Genomic DNA, 20,120 nt, shown 5'->3' on the forward strand with positions numbered 1-20,120 from the left:
GCACCTTCCTGAAACTGGGGTGATCCCAGTTTGGAGAAGGCGCTGGCTGCTCTGATCCTACCATCCCAGCAACACAGCAAACCCTCCAGAGCGAGAAGCAGGAAGGGGATGGCACTGCTACCTACACTCGACTCCCAGTACCTCATGCCCACTTCTCAGGCCGGGGAATCAAATGCACGAGGAACCAGAGGGCAGCAGCTGGTGGCTGCTTCTCCCCTCCTCTCCCAGTCTCCACCCCTGTGCCATCTCCAACCCAGGGTAATCCTAGTCTCTAGAAGAGATGGGAGCTTTTCCCTGTGGCTCCATTCCTCCTGATCCCTGGGAAGAGTTAAGCTTCAGGAAAGTGTGCAGAAGTTTATTCTCCCAGGACCAACTTCTATCCAGTTGGAATCAGCTTATCCCGCCTTCCCCCAGAGGACAAATGGTTGTAAGCTAGAACATCTGTATGCAAGTGGCACTTCTCCTGGTAGAAACAGGAAGTCCATATGTGGTCTCTACCTATGCATTGTATGGGGACCCTAGGTACCTAAAAAGTGAGGCATTAGTTTTGGAAAATTTGGGCATCACAAGTTCCTTGGGAGATTTGTCCCCAAAGCCTTAGCTTTTATATGAATTTACTACATCTGTCTCTCAAAATACAGGATTTTATCTTATATAATGGAGAACTATACAATTTTTTCCTGGACATCATATACAAGGAGAAACAAAAGAGTATTCATGTAAAAATACCTATTACAGCATTGCTAAACACAAGGTAAGCAAACACAACAGTTGTTCCGTAGGTGTCTGCAAGTCACACTAATAGTGCATAGTGTTGTTCTACAACCTTTTAAACATTAACTTGATATTCAAGAAGAAGATTTAAGGGGAAATAAAGACCGCCTAGAAATGTTTGTTACCTGAAAAAGATATTCTAGGATATAAAGCCTACTTTCCTTATTTAAGCAAACCTCCCATTATTAATCACAATGCCACCTAACTCTTAAATCTGCTGATAGAAAGCAGTAGAAAAAGCACTTTACAAAAGGAGATAGGTATTAGTATCCCCATCTCACAGATCATAAGGAGGAAGGATTGTGGGAATCAATGTAAGAATATATTATAGGATTATATTTGGGAATACCCATAAGAATGTTTGCCTCTTGTGTTATCTGTTGTGTTATTGGACCAACTGCACAGCTGGAATAGACCAAGAGTTTTCTGAATAATAGTTTTCTACAAATAATGCATTCTCCCTTTCAGGCAACTAAAGGAATAGGTTGCAGAGCTAAATTTATCATAAATATTTTTTTAAATCTACATAGCTCTGCCAGTTTGAAAGGGAGCAGGTCCAATTCTAACAGAACAACATCATTTATATCATCCATTGTCATCTCTAATTCCAAAAAAAGAGAGAAAATCTTCAATTAGCATGCTATGCAACACACAAACAACCCAAGAGAAACATTTCCATTATTCAAATCTAGAAAAGGAGAACAATTGAGAAAAAAAATTTTTAACGATGTGCCATCTGCAACCACTCAGTACAGATAGAGTAATAAAAACCAAGATTAAAAGACACAAGAGAACTGGTTTCAATAGATTATTAATTGATTTCCATATTTCTTTTTAAATACTCTTAAAGACATGTACAGAATATAGGAACTACTACTATGAGTCCTCCTATTGGGTATCAATTTTACTTGTGCAGATGTATGCAACATCAAAGTTAGGTAAAGTAAACAAGCACACAAACAGACAATGAATAAACCTGGGAACAGAGATTATGTAATATCCGACACGAAACAAACTACTATATACAATGCTCATCCTGCTGCTCTTGCCTTCAGTGGGAGCAGCCTTGAGCCCTAAGTACATTTCACAATGAAATCTGGATTTCAGGTTTGATCCTATAGTAATGAAGTCAAAGGAGCTCTAGCAGGCAAGACAAAAATCACATACACGTACAGCAAAATCTCACCCCCACACTAGAAAAATATTTTCCCAGATTTTCCAAACCTGGATGTCAAAGTTGCGCATGAAAATCACTGAAGACCATCGATTTAAATTTAAATCACTTAAAACAGACTCACCCAATCTGTACTCTCAGTAACGTATTAACAGCTAAATTTAAGACTTGCAGCGAAATTGTAGGAAAACAATCGAAACCAAGACACTGAATACAATTTTGATGAGAAGTTCATTCCATAATAAATATATAACAAATGGGAGATGCAAATGAAGTTAAACTTTTTGTTTAATTACTTGGACTTTGTTTTCTAGTTCTGGTATGAGATATGAACTGTAACTCAAAAATTGCACCTGAATTTGACCCTATTCTGTTTAACAATGGTAGACAAAAAGTGAACTTCCCCACTCAACCTTTAAGGTGGAATCTCTTCACTTAAGATATTATCAATGTAGTTGCTTTAGAAACTGTGCTGAAAACATGAAGCAGAAAAGTGAAGAATTGATATCTATATAAAAGAAAATTGTACTTACTCCAGTGCATGGTACACAGTCTTGATTTAATTCAGCATCACCTACAAGGACAAATACAGAATGTAAGTCATGTTGATTTTTTAAATTGCCAAAATCTTTATTCTTAGCATTAAATGGTTTTATTAAAAATAAGAGCTCTTCAAAAGTAGACAACAGAACATAAACTTAATTTCTGTTACAAACAGTTTGGACATACAGGTTAACCATTCAAAGTACAGTGGAAGATAAAAATATTACAACGACTTGCAAATAAAACAACTACCGAGAATGCAAACACAATAGATGTTCCATCTTTGTGAATCGCAGCCTAGGGAAGTACACTTCCATTATACTTGAATCACGTTTAGGTGGATATTTCTTTGTTGTTCCATACGCACGGAAGGTTCTACAAATGTACCTTTTACCAAACAACTGGTTCCTGCATGTCCGATGGCTAGACCTTTGTTAGTGTATTGTAAACAAATAAATTGTCGTATAGTTTCCATTTTTCAGAAGTTTTCCTTTGATCTTAGTTGAATTCGTCTCGTCAGTCAAAATTTGAATATGTAGTAGTTTGGATTAATAGACTAACTGCTGACTAATTTATAACTTCTGGGAACTGGATGGGCTGCAAGGTAGAACGATCTAAAGACTTTGTTTAAGAAATCTAAACTTCGGGGTGAACAGTCTGCTTATTTTGGTGGTCTGTAATCCATGAGTTACTATCTTGTGCAGCCAAGAAACAAGAATCCTATTTGGGCAAGCAGAGAGAGTCTGCTGGATTTGGCAGACAAAGAACATTTGTGCAGCTGAGGTTTTACTCAGATGGTTTGGCAGAGAGAAAGGGCTTGTTCAGCCCACAGTCAAGTCCGGGCAGCTGAAAGCTTAAGTTCAAATAGCCACAGGTAGAATTATTGAACTCTAATGTAAGTGACTGAGTTCAGTGAGTGGTAGGCCTGAGAATAGCATGCCATTGCCGAGAGCTGTTCAAGAGACGGAATTACTTCAAGTAGAAGGAAGCTGTTAATCATGCAATGGAAAAATCTAGTACAGCACTCGGCCTTGTTTACTGGTTTTTAACTTAGTGTATATACTGTTTAATCTACCCTTTGCTGATAACAGGGCACCTCAGACTTATTAAAGATGCTTTTGGTATTGTTTTTGTTTGTGGCCTTTAAAGGCAACATTACAATTCAGAACATATGTGTATTTGTGGGAATATTGCTTGATTATTGACATCACTTTGCATTTAAATTTTGATTCTTACATTTATACCTTCACTTGTTTGGCGTTTGGTTTGTGAATACTAACCACATTTGGCAGATTGACCAGCAGAGCTATTCATCTTATTTATGTAAACTTTTAACATTTCAATTTAGTATTGTATTTTCTCCCAATACTCATTTTAGAGCTAATTCCCATTCGTTTCTGCACTCAGTCTTGACTCGAGACAACAAATACCAGTTTAGGCTCATAGCTAAACCTTGATGTTGACTTGAAGATTTCGCCTTCATCATAGCATGGCACTAAATCCCACATGAAGGTGTGGGCACCTTCGTGTACAAGGTCTCTTAAACTGGTCTAAGTGATCAGAAACTGGTTTAAACCTGTAACAGAGCAGATGTTCAGTGTACATAAACCAGTTTGAAAATGGCTGAAACCAGTTTGTGTGTAATGTCTGTCCCTAGCCTAGAACTGCCCATTCCTGCTCCTACCAAAATCTGTGGCAAGCCTACAACTGAAGTCACTGGGAACAAGATCAGGCTCTAAATTACTTTGTAGATTATCAAACAATTTCACTGGCTGTAATTTTGTGCTAGGGAATTATATGTTACGGCTTCTGTATAGAAACATTATGGGCACGTTTTACAAATATGTAGCGCACACATGCAATTAGAGTTTTTAATGAGGCCTGATTGTGACATTTCTCAGCCAATGTTTGAGAGTCATGTTCATAAACTGCAACAGGGAACAGCTTACTGGGTTTACTGGCAGATCTTTGATTTTGCACAGCACTAGCTTTCATCCAGACTTGCTGGAGGGAAGACTTTTCTTCCAGTTCAAGCACAAATGACTTGATAGGAAGCATGTGGAATCCAGCAAAGAAGCTCTGAGACATCCAAAAAGAGAAACAACATTCAGAGAAGGAGCAGGTTTCAAGTGAGCCAGAGCCAGATGGAGCTTCACTGAAGTAAGCACAATGCTGGATATCAAGCAGATAAATATCTGACACTTGGTGCTCTGTCTAATTAGACTTCAAAATTAAATGGAAGGGTTTTATGCCAGTGGAATTGTTACTTTGCTTTCTTGAATATGCTGGGCCAAATTCTACCTGGCGATTCACTTCCCTTTTGAGAGCTCCAATTTTGTATAGATCAGTGGTTTTCAATTATTTAGACTCAAGGCAACCCCGGATAGACTCAAGGCACCCCTGAAAAAATGCCAGCCCTTAGTTTCCCCCCCCCTTTTTTTTTTTTGACCGTGACAAAATAATAGAACAATTTTTCTGCAGCAAACAACTCAGAGAGACCACAGCTATGGATTTCTATTTGAAATCTCTAGATTTATCTGGTGAACCATGTTTGTAAACCTAGCAATGCTAACATCCAATAGCACTCTATGGCATTCTTCAAAGGATCTCAAGGCACCCAGGGTGCCATGGCTCCCTGATTAAGACCCAGCGGTGTAGGCTAAAATGTCCCCGAATCGCTTCACCCCCATTAAGAATCAGTCCCTGGATATCAAAAAAAAACACGAAATCAATTAATGCCGTATCCATTTCTTAAACAAATCTGCATTTAAAGTTTCTTTAGATACGGATGACAGACCGATTGATTAGAATTCTCTCTCATAATCAAGCTGAGGGGGCTAATTCTCATCCTGTTTATATTGGCTTACATCTGGAGTAACACAAACATAACTGAAATCAAAACATGAGCCAAAACCCAGAGAAGTTCAGCATCTCTTTAACAGAAACCACATTCAGGAGAACCTGAATGCCCTAAAAAAAATATCTAAAACATGAAATTTTATCTTAAAAGTTAAAATGATAAAATTAAGTCAAGCTGTACTTAGTAGTTTGATCAAATGTTAAAATAAACTTAAGCATAATCTTCTACAGCAATATTAAATAACTCACACTTCAAAAAAGCCCCCTAACAATATGTAGACAAGACGCTTTGGACTTCCTTGGGATTTTTCCTGCATTAAAGCTGAAATACCGAGCTTCACGTAAGTCAGTTTTGTTGTCTGAAGTTACTACCACTTGATTTTCAGACATTATATGTTTTCATTCCTTTGTTCTCTTTTCTCCCCACTGTTTGTTTTTGGTTGTGGTTTCCCAGTGTTAGCTCTTCTTTTTGATATCACATAAATTAGTCCAGTTCCATCAAACCCTAACCCATCCCCCACTTCTGTTGTTTTAGAGATCAGTCTCAGAAACAGCCTGAAACATTTCTTAGAAGCATTTCTCTTGTGATTAAGGCAGTGACAGCATTAATGTTTCGTCATCATTGTTAAACACTGTAGTAGAGCCAAAGGGTGCACCTTTGAGAATTAACTCTTACTCCCAAGATACATGCATGTCTTGATAAAAAAATAACTGTTCCTTGAGAGGAATTTGTGACCTTGAGATACCTTTGGAAAGGTTTTCTCCATTTTCCATCTCTATATGAAAGGGCACCAGTGTTAAAAAGAGTCACTTGATGGCATATAGTCTAAATTTTCACAAATTTCAAATGAATACATTATTCATTGGTGGTAAAGCCAAAGGCATCCTAGCCTCATGCTAATGAAAACTTTGTAATAGACCAGTCACAAGTTCAGTCGTAAGAGACACATTCCTGGTCATTAAAATGTTCGTCAGAACCAGACTCCTACGTAGATGTGTGAACTAGCGACTCAGAGGTACGTGTATTAATTAACAGAATCTGAAATGCAGAGTCAGGCACCCTTTGGTGCACAACGTTCTTTCAGCATTTTACCTTCATGCACACAGCTAAAGAGACATTGCTACCAAAAGTCAAAGGGAGCTAAATGTCCAAGTTCACTTGGAGCCTTTCATAAAATCTCCCTTAAGCCTGCGCTCTTTTAACAAGTGCCAGAAAGTCACTGAAATATCAGAGGAAGTCTTTTGCATTTACATAGATTGATTTTCCATTCCACCCCGCTCCCCTTTTCAACTAATTTACCCATTTATACCCTCTGAGTTAAATAGGTGCTAAGGTTATTTTTTTGTAAATAACATTTCATTTTGCCTAGAAACAGACCAATGCCCAAAATGTTTCACAGTCTTTTTTCCAGTGCAGACATTCAAAACATAACAGCAGCTCACCTCAGGTATCTTCTTATTTTGTTCCAGCACTGGAGTCATGTTTATGTATTTCCTTCTACAGATACCTTTTCCATAAAAGAGCCCTAGAGGGCCATGACACTTTATAAGATACCTGAGTGGCAAAAAGATGACTAACTAGTCAGATGCAAGTATAAAAACACATTTAGATTCAGTTTAAAAAAGAAAAGAAGAATGATGAAAGATGTGTAAGGTAGAAAAACTGAAGGGATCACAATATATCACCGGCGTTTATTATTTCCCTGGCACTGAACTGCTGTCTAATCATTTCAATGCTGTTTGTGAGAGACTGTTAATATACATCTCCTGCAGAAAAACCTCTAGACCTTATATGAAGTGTTCATGCACCCAGAATCAAGAAATCAAGAAATGTCACAAGCTTAATTCTTCACCTTTCTCCACTTGTAGTCTTTAACCATTTGCTCCTACAGCTATTTCAGCTCGTTTGAGCGATGGGCGATGATTGTGTAATGCATCTCAGGGGTAAATAGCTTTCCTATGCAACATCTTAAACATTTCTTTTTTCCCCACTGTTCTACATGAGGTCAAGGGAGACCTCACCCTCAAGAAAAAAAACAAAAACAAAATATAAGATAACCGAAAAAGAAAATGAACCCTTTTAAAGTTGGGTTTTTTCTTTCTCTTGGGGGATGAGGGGTGGGTTGAAGAGGGGAACCTGACCCCCACTGCCACCCATGTAGCCTGATGGTTAGTTCATTAGAATCTGGACTTGATTAGAATCAAGTTCTGATTCTTCCACCCCCAATCTACTAGCTGTTCTGGGGTGGGTGGTCTCAATATCTCCTGTTGTGCACCAGCTTGACTTAAAGAGATATTCACTGCAGCAGAAACTTAATGCTGGATCTCTCAGGCTAAGTACAGAGATTTGAAAAGCCTGATGGGGAAGTGCTCTAAAATGTTGAGCTTTACTCTAAGTGCCCTAGGTTAGGTTGGGAGGGAACAGAAGACACATTCTGCTTTTCATGGGGAGGAAGAGGAAAGGGAAGCAGGGTGCCTGCACTGGCCAAGGACAACAGGCTGGGGGCACTCGAACACACCACCGTGCAGCTGAGCCACCCCTGACTGGCTATCCCAGCCCAGTCTCAAGCTTCCCCCCTCACCCCCAGCTGTGTTGGTTGGCTCATGGGGGGGCAGGGGGGGCAGGGCTAAGGCCCAGTGAAAAACTCCGAGGCCTAAGGATTGCAAGTGCCACATCTGCAGTAGCAATCTTTCCCACCCAGGGCTGCAGAAAACCCCCAGGGTCCGGGGGAGAAAAGCAGCCTGTGTGGCAACCACAAGAGGAGGCTGTGAGGTGGTGATCTCAAGGCCACCTACAAACTCATCAGGGGGGCAGCAAGAAATAAAAGGATACAATGTTTACCATCAAGGTAACTAGAAATAATGGCCACAAACTGAAAGACAGCAACTTCAGATTGGACATCAGGAAAAAGCAGTGAGGGCTGCCAAAATATGGAATATGCTCCCAAGGGAGGTGGTGCTGTCCCCTTCCTTGGAGGTATTAACAGGAAACTGGACAGACACCTGGCTGGGGTCATCTGACCCCAACACGCTTTTCTGCCCAGGGCAGGGGATCAGACTCAGTGATCTAATAGGTCCCTTCCGACACTAATAACAATGAAACTATGAAACCTTCCAGCTGCAGGGGTTCCCCCACACCCCCAGGGTGGAGAGATTGACACAGCACCGATCCCTCAGCCCCAGGGTGCGTGGGACACCCCCATAGGTGGCAGCCTCTCAACTGGGGTGGTAAGGCCTGGCTGTTGCTGGTGCAGGGGAAGACCCCGCTCTCCCAACAAGCCAGCACTGGTAGAGGTGGGACCCACTGCCTGGCCCTGTTGATGACAGGTACAGGCAAAAGCCTCTTAGTAGTGCTGAGTAGTAGCTGTGGGGGGAGCAGATCCCCTTACCATGTGGTCCTGGCCCCCCACACCCAGCCAGAATAGCTGGGGGGGGCACCTGGGGGGGTCTTTGCCTTCTGTCCCCTTAACCCCTTTGCCACTGATAGCTGATGGGTGGTGTGGCTGATCAGACGGTGAGGAAGGGCACACCACATGCCCCACCCAACTGTGCTGACTGTGGGGGGGGGGGCTGGGACAGAGTCAGAGACCTCTATTTCCCCCCCTGCCAGGGAGCAGAGAGAGACGGAGCTTCTTCTGGCTCCTGTCTGTTACAGCCTGGGGGCAGGGCTGGCCCAGTGCTTGCCTGGAGCAGATGAGCACGCCACCCTTGCAGATAAGCGAGGGGCACCTGGGATGCTGTAGGACAGTAAACTAATGCAATTCACTATGGGATCTCAGACAAAACTTCAATAGACTAGTTTAACCTAAATCAGTTAAGTCTGGTACTGCATCCATCGAGGTCCATCTTAGACTGGGTTCTGCCATTTTGAAACCAGTCTACATGCCCCCAACTTCCGTTCTGTTACAAGTTTAGACCAGTTTCCAAACACCTAAGCCAGAAGAAGTGTAATGTCTGCACCTGGCCTCACATCCCAGTTGAGTGCAAGGACCACTGTCTCTCTCAATTCTGCAGTTGAGAATTGAGGTTTAATTTAAAGCAGTACATCCCTGTTAACAAATTCAGTTTTCACAAGTTAGAAGGATTTTTCCAATAAAGCATCTCCCTCAGAAAAAGTCCCCCAAAGAATTATCACATGCTACCGTCTTGTCCTGCTAGCCACTGCAAACAAATCCAGGAGCATCATCTCTTAGGGAAACGTGTGTGTGAACACACACGCACCACTCTCCATTCTATCAAAATATTAGAGAGTAGAAAGTAGCTTTTCAAAGTTTCAAGAAGTTTTAGTGCCAAACAGAATCATTGCCTCTATGATGATTTAAAGAAAAATGTATTTTAAGGAATGTGCCACCTCAGGAAAAAAGGGAAGAAGGACAAGTTTAGAGTACTTCCATTTTACGAACAATTGTTTCATCCACCTAAAATTTACCAAGCAGCAGAGTGCTCCAGTAGACACATGTTTAAAAGGTGGTGACTAAAGTAACTGTGCTTGTATCCTTACAAGCCACATTGAACCTAGATTTCTACACTTAAAAAACTAATGCATTTTAACTACATTACCACCTAACACTCAGCAACCCTTAAGCAATTTTGCTTTTTAAAAGAGTCACAGCTTCCAGTCAACGTGAACACTCACGTCATACCCCGTTGAAGAATATGCCAGAATTCACAGCTATGAGACTACATAGTGCTCTTATAGATGATACTGTAAAACGCATTACATTAAGAAGAATTAAAGCTATAAGCTGCTCAGGATTTTCTGTAACCCTTCTCTACAGATCACTGTAAGGAACTTCAGAATGCAGATATAAAGCTGTTTCAAAAGGTAACAGGAATGACATCCCTTTAACGCAACTCCCCAGTCAGCACTCCTGAGTTTTGTTCTCTCAGCTGTGTTTTCCAAAAAATGAAAAAAGATTCATTGTCAAGTGATCTTCATTTTATATATTAAAAAAAAAAAAAGAAAAAGCACACATTTCAAGAGAAAAATCACTTCAGGAGAAAAATAAAAAGACACCGCTTCATTTCACAGAACTACTGTTTAATTGCACAAAAAATAAAATCTATTTTTCAGGTGAAAGCAGCTTTTTGGTGGTTGGCGACTGGGAGCTGCTGATGAGAGCCTAGAGAACATTTGATCTTGTCTGCTGGCAGTAGAAATCTTTACATTGCACTCTATCTGTTGAGCTTATATTGACACATTAATGCAGGCTGCTATTCTCAGAAGAAAGGAGCCATGGCCCAGAAAGTTCAGGTGCATTTCACATCTAGCATAGCTAGCTGCTTGGTCCAAAACATCCTCAACACGTTTATTCTCATCGCCCAAGAGAACTAGGGAAAAAGTTATTATCCTCATTATACAGGTGGGGAACAGAGGCACAAAAATACTGAGACCTAGATCTTCACAGGCATTTTGGTGCCCAACATCCATTGCCTGAATAAGAATTAGGTATCTATCACCCTTTGAGATTCACAAGGCTTAAGTGATTTACCTGAGATCTCACTGAAAGTCCCAAAAAGGTGGACCTGATTCCATTTGGTACATAACCACTAAAACCACAGAACCCCTTCATATCACTTATTCTGTCCCACAGCCCCTACCCCTGGCTTCAGGGGCTTTGAGAGCTGACAGGGAGTCAGGCAACACAGCCTGCTCTGCCATAAACACCATTTGAAAGCCACTGCACTAGACCATCCTTCTTCACCCATTTCTCTCAGATTCCTTACTGTAAAGCCAGGAGCAAGAACGAGGTAGTTTTGCTAACCTTGTTGCCTGCAGATAGGCTGTTGGCTTTGATCCCTAAAGAAAAAGGGGCCCCATCAGCTGGAAAGTGGCCTTCAAGGGCTCTAGAGAGAGCTGCTTATACAGGTATTGTTGTTGATAACGCTCCTTGGAAAAGGGGATCCTGGAAAAAAGTTTATCAGGATTCCTGAAAGGAATCTCATGGTTCAATGGGGCAAGGTGGACCATTACAGAGAGACTATATTTTAACTCTTGAATACAGATTTCAGATAATCTGAAACATACCTGCAGTATATACTGTTCAGGGCTATTAGCAGAGAGGTAGTCTTGTTGGTCTGAAGTCAGGCAGAAGACAGGATAGATATGCACCTAATACATCCAGTTACTCTGTAAGGTGCAATTCTACCCTGTCTTCTTCATCTTTATTAGCCATGTTAGTATCAAAATAACTGCTATGCTCCCAACTCAGCCAAGGACAAAGGATACACAGTGGCCAAAGGAAACACTTCAAGAACAGCTTCAAGGCAAACATTAAGAAGTATGGCATTGACATGACAAATTAACCCAGGATATGGTGATGCCTTGTACATCTTACTTTGGGGAAAGGTGCATCTTACTTTGAGAAAACCATCTTGTCCTGGAGGCAGAAAAAAAAAAAAAAAAAAAAAAGACAGAAAAGGAAGGAAAGGAAACAAGACTGGAAAATCCATGGGCCAACCCTCTCTTTAACCACCACCTGTGGCATCTGTAAGAGACCACGGCTCTAGGATCAGCCTTCATAGTCCTCAACAGACTCACCTATAACCCTTTACCCGACCTGTGGGAGTGATCATTCTCGACTGGGAAGGATTGCCAATGACAAATATCATGGTTAACATCACACACCCACTGCCTGCCTGATAGTCAATGTTGGTGGTTTGAGGCAACGTGTTATAACAATTTCTGTCCCATACGCTGGGGGTGCCATTGCACAGCTCTGGGCTCCAAGTCCTCAGCTGTGCCAGAATATCATTGTGTGCATCCAGTAGAAGAACGCAGCCCACCCTTCCACCTCCATCATACAAGCCATAGGTTGATTCAATCCCTAACCTTGATACCAACTTCCCCCGACCCCCCCAAAAAATGGAATCCAGGCATCTCCCTGCTGGAAATTATCTGTACACCTGCAGCTCCTGTTCACGTGCAGAACTGCTAGATGCCTGGCTTCAGAAGAACCCCAAAGGCATTCAGAAACTAGGCAGAGAGACTTGTTCCAGCAGGTGCATTTATAGCAGAGCTAGCATATAAGGGAACTGAAATCTAGGATATCTCCACCCCTCCCAGGCCAGTGCCCTAAGCACCAGGGAGCGTTCAAACATCCTTGCCCACAGCCTGGGGCTAGACCACTCCTGAGAAGTGGCAGTATCCTAGTAGGAGGGCTGAAGCCCTTCAGGGTAAGGAGCCCACAAACTTCCACTCTGGCTAGCCCCGCACAACACCCAAGAGGATAGCCCTGACTCTCCTGTGTAGCCACAGGCTGCACTCAAGTGTACCACCAAGTGTGGTGGTTCTTTAAAAAGTTAGTACATGGTATTCACCCCCTTGTCTAGATTTTTGTTTTACCCTTTCAGAAGTGTTACATTATGGTAGTGGGTTGTTGTGTATTCCCCTGATAAACAACACCAACAATTTGATTAATGAAGGGAAGTTTAAGTTAGATTTAAGGGAAGAAAAAAAACTCTCACAAGTAGTAGTAAAGCACTGGAACAGGTTACTTAGCAAGATGGTGGAATCTCCATCCTTGGAGGTTTTCAAGACCCAGGTAGACAATGACTTGGCTGGGATGATTTAATTGGGGATGGCCCTGCTTTGATCAGGGGGTTGGATTAAGTGACCTCCTGCGGTCCTTTCTAACTCTAATTTTCTATGATTCTACACAGGGCAAGGGGTAAAACGTGACCATTGCTCACACTAAGGCATGAATTTTGACCAAGTCACAGATAACATCCTGGTTCCTTTCCTGCTCATGGGAAAGCAGTCCACTTTTCATATGCACAAGAACTAGTGCCGGCTCCACCGTGTTATTTGCACCAGAGCCATGCACTCCTATATGCCCTGCTTATGAGGAAGGATGCAGGAATCTGTGCTGCCTCTGGGCTGAGCCTCAAAAGGGGAGTAAAGAAACACTGTGTTTGGCTTGTATGCCTGCACAGGGAAATAATCAACTTGCCTGAAAGACAAACCATGCTTTTCTCATCTACCAGCTGCAGCTGATAAATTATGAAGCTTTCTCTCAGAAAAAAAAAATATTTGAATCCCTGGCTTCCCTCCTATTCATGAATTCATACATTGTCATTAACACAACAGATTGATGATGGCAGCTAAACTGAAGAGATACAATTTTCAGAGGCTGAAATATAAATCCTGCATGTATTTGTCACAAGCACTTTTCCTGTTCATCTAAACATTGTTTAGAGAGAGCCAAAATGCGTTGTGTAAATGTAAGCCATCTCACAGAAGAAAAAGAGGATTCAAAGTCCAAGATTGCCACAGTAACTATTCCAGGGTTTGACAGACTTAACTTCAATGATAAAATATTGTCAAAAAAAAAAAAAAACAGATCTCAGTTGGCTGATTACTTCTTAAAAATTAAATCCCTGAAAATATTATTTTTGGGTAGCAGTATACAATTGGTCTTCTCAGTTGGAGAAAGGCCTTACAAATGTCTATTGGATTTTAGGTTTCATAACGTAATTTTCCTGATGTCATTTGCTTCACAAATGAAATGAACATTGACCTGCTTCACTGCCTATTGACAATAAAATCATCTTTAGACACCAGAATTCTTTGCAGAGGTGTCAAAAAAAATATTTATACATGATACAGGCTGATTCATAACACCGAACACATTAGCTGTATAACCCTGAAATTCTCTCTCCAATGGGGCCTCCTATCTCTACTGAAAGGGTCTGAAATATACACCAATGGATGGAAAATATAAAGAGGCGCAAATCTAAAAGGCTGTATTTTTGGAAAACATTTTGCTATGTAATAAATACAGTGAAGATTGTATCTGTCAGCAGAAGTAAGTGACTGCTAAAGAATTCAGCTTGGAAGAGGACACTTTTTGTACATCACTTCCTACTTGAAATGCAAAAGTAATGAAATGCATTAAATTGTTTTGCTTCGCCTGAGAATAATACTCAAGTCTCTTTGAACTGCTGATTAAGTGTTTCTTTGCTTATTTGCATACGGTATATCAGCCTAGCCACTTATCACAAAAGATAATTTAACATGATGCATCAGGCTGCAGTGGTAAAAATGGAAGTTTCACTGCTGATAAAATTAGTCAGTTGTGCTTTGCATGTTTAAATTTTTTGCTGTTGAGACATTTAGCACATCTTGCACAGTGCCTACTTTGTGAGGAAACAAAGGATTATGGGTTATAACAGATGGTAGCAAATCCTCTGTGTAGGGTAGTGAGCTATGATGTTCTATTGTTTTTATTTATTATGGTTTCTTTCCTCCACTAAAATTTTTTAAAAAATGACAAAAGCTGACGTAGAAGCAAGTGGTATCACTTGGTAACGTAGGAGTTGCACATAAACCAGTTTAAGCAATCAGAAACTCGTTTAAACCTGTAACAAACAGAAGGTCAGTGCACATAAACCACTTTTCCAAATGGCTGAGACTGGTTTAAGATAAACCTGGTTGAATGTAGTATATCAGACTTAACTGATTTGGGTCAAACCCATTTGTGAAACTTGTGTCCCAGACCTCTTCCTGGTTCAAGTTAAATCAGAGTCCCCCAACATCCCAGCATGCTTTCCAGCCCTGGACTGTGCTGTGCTGTCTGCTCCAGCAGAGAAAGGGGTGTGTGGGGGGAGGGGAGGGAAGGAGGGACCCTCCCCCCCCAGGCAAACTCCTGCTGGGGTCTGGGGCCAGGCAGGGGGGTTAAATTCCCATTCCCCCGAGTATAGACATGCTCTGCCCTGCTAAAAACTTACTGCTCCAAAGCCCACAGGTACCTGGAAGCAGGAAGTGATAAGCAACCCTGCAGAGTCCTGCTGTTGTGATTCTGGACTGCAAATCCCAGAGACCTTGGGGGCAGCAGGAGGAGAGGTACACACAGTCCATGCTGGCTACGTGCCAGAGACACGTGCTCTAGCGCCACCCCCCACAACTGCTGGCCTGAGCCACTGGAGGCATGTGGCTGCATTTCCTGAATCAAGAGTAAATGTGGGTTCACTTGTTAGTCAGTTTAATCTCTGAAGCTTAAACTAACCTGAAAAGACTGAAGTGATTCAGCCTCAGGCTCTTCAACTGTCTATACTTAGCCCTAGAGTTCTGTGGCTCAGGAGTTACCTCATACAAGTGCAATAGAGAGACATTTTCATAGCAATCCCATATTTCTTCTTTGGGTACAGGAGCAGAAAGAAAAACATATACCAAGGGGAATGGACTGGCTAGCAGGGGAATGGACTACATCAATGGTGTCAAACTCCTCTGGCCCCATGGGTTGACCAAGGGATGCAGAGCTGATCTGCAGGCTAGATCAGGCCCACCAAGTGGCCCCATGCGTCGGTTCCAGCCCAGAGGTCTGGTCCAGCTTGGGCACCATGTGCAGCGTGCACTCTGGACTGACTGCATGACCTGCCTGCACTGCACACTGGCTCCAGTCCCATGAACCCCACGCAGCATATGGTGGCCCCAACCCTGGCCCCACACATGGCATGTAGTACATGAGGCTGGTCCAGGGCATGTGCTACATACAGCCTATGCCCTGGGCTACACAGAGCACATGCCCTAGGCTGGTTTGGGATATTTGCTTTATGTGGTTTCTGCACTAAATTAGCCTTATGGGCTAGATCCAGACCAGACTTGGATCCAGTGCACTGCATGTAGTGCATGCCCAGACTAGCCCTGTGCCTTGTGCAGCCCATGCCAGAAGGGCTCTGTGCACTGCATGCTGCACCTGGAGCTGTGGCCAGTGCATGCTGCACTGGGTGGAGTGGAGACCAACACACAGCACTGTTGGCCAGACAATAGGCCTCCACAGGACAGCTCTGGCTCATATTCTGCATCTTTCAGCCCCGTGGACTAGATCATTAGATCTTTTCCATTTTTGAATTTTGATTCTCCCATTTTTCAAGTTTTTTTTGTTGTTGGGGGGAGGGGGGCACTCGGGCCCCAAGTGCCCCTCTCGCCCAGCACATCCGCCTCAGGTATTAGGTTTCTTTGCAAGCTGTGAGCTGTGGACCCACCGCTCCTCATCCATCTGCTTACAGAGACACCTTTTAGAGCAGTGTCTAAAAGGGAACCCAAGCTAGATGATCCAGACATTGTAGGACTGGTGAGCCAAAGTGATTAATATATTTCTAATATTTCAGGAGTCCTACTTCTGTTACCAGTCTTACAATTCACCTGTTTTGTTGCATGACTCATGTGCAACAGAAGGAGGGGCGGTGGACACTGATGGATGACTTGAAAGAGCAACTGGCATTTTTAAATCTCAAAATCCTTATGGCATAGGAAAGGAGTCTTCCCCAGTTGTAGAAAGGAAAATGTGTCAAACCTCACAAGCTCATAATTTGACGAAAATTGGGATCAGGGTGAACTCTGTCATTTAATTTTTAATCAAAATGCTAGAGGATCAAATATTAAATTAATTTTAAACTGAAAAGCACAAAAAAAAAGTAATGTTATTCTCAAAGTGAAGCTCTAATACAGGACATGAGCCATTAAAACCCCTTGAAACATTTTCAGAACTGGGAATCTATAAGAAGTGACCATATCCCACAGCGCTCTGCCTCCCCATCCCATGGGAAGGAGGGGAAAAGTGTGGCAGGCATGCACGTGTGCCTTTTGAGGTATGTACTATTCACTGGAAAGGCAGACTTTAATTTCTAAATAGGTAAACTGCCCATTTGTGTTCTTTATTGCATTCAGGGAAATAAAATTGTTTATAAGCAATGGGAACACAAACAAGAATGCATTAAATGGCTGATTCAGAACATCAATTTCTCCTCCTATTTGAAACAATTGACAGCTCCAGATATTGGCTAAACACTTGGTCCAGAAAGGCAACAATATTTTGCAAGAATTATGGACTTCAGAAGATGTTATATGCTGCATTTGGAACCAGGGAACTCCTTCTAACCTGAGTTGATAGCTTACATGTTATTTAGTTTAAGCCTTTAATAAACGTTTAGCACAAAACTCTGAATATTTTTTGCTGAATTCAGTCTGCTTTAACAGTGCACTGGAAGTAAGAAAGGGGGGAAAATTTAGATCCATCCCAAATGATAATAAAATTGATTGTGCACAAAGCAACAGTGAAGGCAGGCCTCATGAAAATTTCCAAAGCAAGGAAGAATGTCATTAGCAACTGAGGCACAATAAATCTCCCTCCCCTTGAGACAGTATTTGGGATTTATTGTTCAATGCAATTCTGCCACTAATCAGAAACCTTGTGTTATGAAACTATAACTCCAGTCATACTGTTTCTTCACAGGGATTCATGCAATACTGGAAAGCTATGTAGAAGAAAGCTCAGGTAACTAACGAGATGCCTAACACGATGTGGATCTCAAGCCCAATCCCATAATCATGCCTCCTGCCACGTATATGCAGCATGGCAGGAAGTGCAGTTGTTGGGAACATGCATCAGATCCCATGGTGCCTTTAACTGACCATCTGCCAGGGGTCTAAGAGTAACACGCCTGTGGTCACGCAGCTGATCAGCAGAAGGAACCAACACTAGAACGTAGGTTCCAGCGCCTCTCCCCAGTACTCCCCCCCAACTTTGCATGCTCTCAGCCATTGTAGTACAACCCTGATAGCATGCAAGGCTTTAGAACACATTTTGAAGGTAAGGCGGGGCCGGGAAGGATTTGGCAATTCAGACCTAGACAGCTTAAAATGTTCTTTACTGGGGAGACTACATACAGAATACATTCTCTGGTAGCAATTCCATCTTCATAAGGATGAAGGTCTGAGCTAATCTAGATGGATTTAAACTGTGTATCTAGAACATCTACAATACCAACTTCATTGTACAATGCCTCACAAGGTTACAGCTCAGGAATGAATGCTCGGTATATTATAGAAGGTTTTGCTCTCGCATGTGCATGTGCATGTGCATATGCAGAAAATTAAGTTTTGTCACTTCAGTATTTCTTTTACTTTGGAAAAACATCTCATTTATGTCCCATAGATAGCAGTCTACCAAACTCAAGGAGATTGCCAGGCAATTTTGCAGGAGACCCCGGGGGCTGGTAGCCATTTTTGCAGGCCTAATGTGGCGGCCCCTTCCCCCTTGCCTGACACCTCCCACACCTCTGATCAGCCAAGGGGCCCTGGTGGCCCCACCCTTCACCACTGATTGGCTGTGAGGGTTGTCCACAGTGTGGCCCCACCCCGCCCCACTTATCAGTGTGGGGTGGGCCCCCTCACAGCCAATCAGCAGTGAGGGGCAGGGGTGGAAGCCATCTTGCTATGCCAGCAGTCCCACTGCTGGTTACAAGGATTGCTGGCTCCCTAAAGAGCCAGCATTTTATTTTTCAGTAAGCATGAGGATTCAGTAAGGTAGGCTTTTTTGGGGGAGGGGGCAGGAGGAGCCCACCAAAAACTTGGAGTCTGTGCTTTTTCACGGAGCTCACCCAAAATCAGTTTCCATGAAAACTACAATTTTGGTAGGTTCTACCTATAGGTGTGGTGGTAGACGAGGGAAGCAAAGGACATTGGATAATAGTAAGTTTATTTATTTTCAAATGTACCTGCCACTTCAACTGTTATAATAGCATACGGTTAGAGGACTTTTGGAGAACAGTCTAAAGCCACCGGGACAGGTAGGGGAAAGGGGGGGAACTTGTAGCCATCTCCTTTCTAGCTCTGAGCTGATTATTAACATTTGTAGTTGTAGGTTTTACTCAGTTAGCCAGTTTCATTTCTGTACTTCTTAGACTTAAGTAACATTTCCACCTTATGTACTGCAATAAAGCTGGACCTTGCAAAGCTCAGAACCAGGACATAGCTGAAGAGCATACAAATCTACAGGCAAGTTTGGTCAGAAGCACATGCCCCATTTCAGATTTTGGCTAATGCCCACAACAAGTTACAGCAAGCGCCGTCTAGCGAGACTAGGCAGAGTCAGCTGGCTGTTGCCTGCATAAGCATATGCCCAAGGAGCTCTGACAGTTCAGCTTAATATTTGATATACTAGCAGCAGTGCTACTTACTCAAAATCACAGCCCGACTGGCAAAATAGCCAGTTGGTTAAATTGTATTGTTTCGCCAAGCATTTATTATTACTAGAACAGATTTGTTGTGGCTACTGTGACATGATTGGTTAAATGAAAAGATGCTTTCTTTTCACAGAGAAATATAGTTACCACTGAGCCTCCTTCAAATATGAAAATGTTTGCCCATAAGTCCCAACCCCCCCGCTTACTCCATCTCCAAATAATTAACCCACAGTGATCACAGGCACATGTTAATATAAAAGAAACAACACTTTGGAGCAACCAAGACAATGTCTAAAGATAATTTGTGCATGTAGATAAATGGAAGTTGGGCATCTACGTAGGAAGGCTACGTCATCAGATTATGCAAGGTATGGTAAATATTTATTCGTATACACAAAGTAGTTGAGGACATTACGTTTTATGAAGCCAGGCAGTCAGAGGTTAGAAATGGCCTCAAATTAAGAACTTTTGCAAATTCTAATTCAGCTTCTTTGGGCTTATGCATTATAAGAGGCTTTACAAACCTGATCACATTTGAACTAAAGCTCCGAGCCAAATTCAGCTATGGGATAAGCAAGTACAGCTTTGTTGAAACACAGAACTGAGTTTAGCTGTTGAATTCAAACTGATTGTTTCATACGATTAAAATAATCATAGTCTTAAAATAATGATCAAATTACTGACATTTAATACTACGTATAATTTGATTAATTAATACACTATTAAATTTCAATTTTCAAAAACAATTGAGAACTTTTATCTTTAACCTTTTGTATTTGGAAAAAAAAGTATGATCTGGACT

The 20,120-nt window shown here is 42.0% G+C and overlaps 1 protein-coding gene across 6 annotated transcripts in view; it reads right to left on the reverse strand.

Annotated features, from left to right (window-relative positions):
• Positions 1-20,120, reverse strand: part of CNTN4 (contactin 4) — a 581,748-nt gene that overhangs the window by 516,808 nt on the left and 44,820 nt on the right. For all 6 annotated transcript variants that reach the window (XM_090021956.1, XM_090021955.1, XM_090021954.1 and 3 more), the window contains exon 2: positions 2,482-2,522. The gene's annotated coding sequence lies outside the window, so the exon portion shown is untranslated. The remainder of the gene's footprint in view (positions 1-2,481; positions 2,523-20,120) is intronic.

The sequence above is a fragment of the Crocodylus siamensis genome, chromosome 11, assembly GCF_052110815.1.
Source record: "Crocodylus siamensis isolate JL-2025a chromosome 11, ASM5211081v1, whole genome shotgun sequence".
Taxonomy (NCBI): Eukaryota; Metazoa; Chordata; order Crocodylia; family Crocodylidae; genus Crocodylus; species Crocodylus siamensis.